Genomic DNA, 4,178 nt, shown 5'->3' with positions numbered 1-4,178 from the left:
ATATATATATATATATACACACTGACATAATACAGCATATTCTAAATGTTTTATTATGTTCTAAATAAAACGGTGAACCATTATTTCAGTCAGTGATCTGAGTGTCTCAGTGAATCAGATAAGCCTGAAGCTCCAGAATGGCTGTTTTGCTTCAGCATTGAGGCAACATATATACGAAGGTATCAAGGCCAGTAACCATGCGAGAGATGCTATCAGCACCAGCTGAGTCGCTCAGCATGTGTGTGTGTGTGTGTGTGTGTGTGTGTTTTTAATAAACCGACCATTTCAAAGGCAATTGCACATAGCTTTAAGAGCAGAGACGAAGGTCAGTCACAGCTTGCTCTACTTAAAGCGACGCTTCAATCAGGACCCAAGAGGCCTCTTAGAAAACCCAAAGTTTTAATTGCCTCAGTTCACAGAGTCGGGAATTTCATTTCATAACAATGAGCTGCAAGCACAAATACCTTTGAGCTTGGCTCGTAGAAAAGAGAAAATGAGCGTCTCTGAATTATATAGTCGTATATAGTATATTTTTGCTGCAGCGTTTGACTTTGCTCCGGTTCTGTTTTGTTAAGCGGATTTAATGAAAGTGGATTTTTGGTTGTCTTATGGCACTTTTTTTATTTCTTATTATGGTTTTGGAAATGTTGTACACAATATTTCTGTTAACAAAAAGGAGTGGGCACGAAGACTCACATGGTGAGGTTGTTGTAATAAATTCTCGTCTATTGATACAGGTAGCCTGAGCTAAACAAACAAACAAACAAACAAACAAACAAAAAAAGAGAAAATAACCAGCTTAGTGACAAGCTCTATCAGCATAAAGATGTTTCTTTTAGTCAACAGAAGACAACTTCAAATAAATGGCTTGATTTTATTTGGAGCTGAGAACTTGAGTGCATAGTTTAGATTTTCTGTCTTTTTGTAAATTATGCACATTTCTTTCACTGTGGACAGAATTACGTAACATGGATTTGAAGATATTTTATAAAGCACAGTGCCTCCTCCTCGTTTGAAGTGACCTCAGTTGCCCACTCATTAACAGTTTAGACTCCAAGCTATCTTTGTGTTCAAGGCTGGAAAAACAAGCACCTTTGAAAATGGCAAGAAATCATTGCATAAAAATTTAAAAGAACGTGTTTAGATGTCCCAGAGCGAATTCTACCCAACAAGACAAACATCCTCTGATCTGCTGCTTGTTGGGGCCCAGAAATACATCATGCCTCACGCAGTCCTCAAAGCTTTCTTTTTAAACTCTCAAGGTTCACTTAAGGCACCGTGCAAACCTTGGTGAACTTTGCATCAGTGCCGTTACAACGAAAGGAATGCTGCTTATCCTTTTTGTTGCCAATATTAAACATATATTGTGTCTTGTATTTTCTGCACAAATAACAGAGATATTACCGTTGTCTGTGCAGTGAATGGTTGGCTGCTGCCTGATGTTAACACTGCAGCGCTTACGTTGGACTTCTGAGCCTGTTCACACACAGCAATCAGTCACCAGGGCAGAAATGTTCAAACCTTCGAGTGCGGCGAGCCTCTTTAAGAAGGCGTCCTGGCTGGTGTCTGTGTTTGGGTTTCAAGGCACATGATGTGAGGGTTTGTTTAACCGTGTAATGCAGCGAGATAATGGACAGTAACACGGTCAGTTACTAGTGGACCAATTCACCTGGAATCAACAGAGGAAGGAACCACAGAGGACATCTGGCTTTTACTGTGGTTGACTCTAAGGGGGAAAACGGTGCTTTTTAGAATTGTTTTGAAAGTGTGGTATAAGTTTAATTTTAAGCATTAGTATTTGGCTCTCCAATTTGTTGACCTGTTTATTAATAAGGAAGCTGCTATTCCACCCACAACTGGATGCTGGCCTGGGCAGAAAGATTTCAGAAATTGTCTGCAATCATACTTAGTTTTCCCTGAACAGCTCTAGATATAATATCATTTACTTTTTTTTTTTTTTTTATGCTAGAAGTATCTTATGACCGTTCAGTAACTTGCCCACAGTCGCCATTCGTTTTGGCATCTCCACTTTGACGAAAATCGATTAAGCGCCAACTGCTGGTCGATGCGCAGTCAAGATAAAAGCAGAATTCAGTTATTTTCCAAAATTTTAAAATGGAATTTCATAATCTAACCACAGTACATCGAATACCGTGATATACTCATAGAGAAAGTTACAAATGGTTTCAGTCAATGCAAACATTATCGGTGTTGTAATTGGGCCAACTACAAGGGGGAGAAGCGTTAAAATAATTTGTGGTTTTATGAGGAGATAGTTTATATCAGAAGTGAAAGAATGATTTTAGGTTTCACTAAAAGCTAAGCTTGTTATCCAAACCAAAAGAAAAAGGAAGGAATGTCATTTATTTCAGTATTTTTATAATGGTTTGTGTCAGAGTCGTTGCAGGACTCCTGGACTATACGCTCAGTGGGTTACGATGTCCGACTAGAAATGGTTTTCGTTTTTATTGCTGCTGCTGCCTCCCACATGCTGCTTCTTGCAGACCTGTGTAAGTGATGACAGCCTAACCCAGTTTGACACCTATTGTTATATAAAAATAATTGCAGGGTTGCATAAGTGTATGTTTTTATTGTTATTTTTTTTTACTTTGTGGTTTAACGTGTGTATGCGCCTTTGTTTGCAACCCGAAAATGCATTTTCCTTACAAATGTGGTGCCGTTTAAAGGGGGAACAAACAAGTTTTCCGACATCACAAGACGCACTGCCACAAACTGTAGTTTAAACAAAGAAATACTTGGACAAATTCTTCTTACTTTTGGGGGCATATAGCTTCAGCACTCTATAACGACATCTCTTACAAATGCTTGCTAAATTATTTTAGAATCTCCACTGCAAAAATGCTCAACAACAATCACAAAAAACATGAAAAATGAACCTAAAGAGATTTTAAAGAGTTTCCAGGTTTCTGAATTTTCATGAAGAACATTAAATGTTTTTTTTTTTTGTAATAATTTATTCATCAGTAAACACACCTCTTTTCCTCAGGTTTTTGTGGATTTTCCCCGTCGACCTATGACCCCTGCTCTGAGAGTGAGCTAACAACCTGTGTTTGCTGAAAACAATGCAAATGAATAAAGTTCCATGGTTCATAAGGGACGAGAACGACATTTTTAATTGCGTGAAATCGTCCACAGTTTTATGTTTCATTTTTCCTTGGACTTTGCACAGTCAGATTATTATTATTGTTATTATTACCACAGCAACTGATCCCCAGCTGAATATTACAGAAACTTGAGACTGACCTTTATTTGACAAAGGTCTGGATTGCCTCATGAATGGGAGTGTTTTTCACTGCCCGTCTAATTTATGGTCTTCACAGTGACTCATTTACACTAAGAAATGAGAATTTGAATTTAGACCAAAATGGGAGACAAAGAATGTTTTAAACCTGGGGAAAAACACATTTTTTTAGTATAAATGACATGATCCAACTGTTGTTCAGTAATAAAGATTTACTTTATTACTACCACTTCTGAGTTAAGATAACAAAAAAAACTTTACTATCAATTGACATGACCTAATATGCTTTTATGTGGATTCAAATACTTTTTTCTTGTGATTGAGAGATACGCATGTCTTTGAGTACACATTACTCGCAGGAACAGGGACATGTCTTTGCATGATTGGTTGACCCACCTAACTGTGGGTGGGTCACATAACCTAGGATAAACAAAACTTTAAACCATGAGAAACAAGTGACAATACGTTCTTTACTTTGCAAACAAATAACTTTTTATTTCTTTAATCTGACAAAACAATGACCCCCAGAGACAGAAAGACTCATTTAGACAGAGGGTTTATTTACTGTGACAGAATGTATTCAAATAAAATCATCATTTCAAAAACGTATGTTTTGGAGATTGATTTTTTTTTAAAAAAATAAGTAGTATAAATGAAATCACAGTTTTATGCAACATAGTAACAGAGCATACACCATTTTTTCATGTGAATTAAACTGAGTTTTTACATTGATGTCACATATATTTGGTCAGATATTGCAAACAAAAGCAAAGAGATGTGACAGCTGTGACCTTTTACATCAATTAAAGCAATAGATGTGGTTAACGTATGTAACATTTAAAAGAAATGTTTTTTACATATTTGTTAATATTGTCATCACCGTCACTCAACCTCATGCATTCACTCAATAGAATCA

Source organism: Poecilia reticulata, linkage group LG8 (genome assembly GCF_000633615.1).
Source record: "Poecilia reticulata strain Guanapo linkage group LG8, Guppy_female_1.0+MT, whole genome shotgun sequence".
Lineage (NCBI taxonomy): Eukaryota > Metazoa > Chordata > Actinopteri > Cyprinodontiformes > Poeciliidae > Poecilia > Poecilia reticulata.
The sequence above is the reverse complement of the archived record's forward strand: the minus strand, read 5'-3'. Positions refer to the sequence as shown.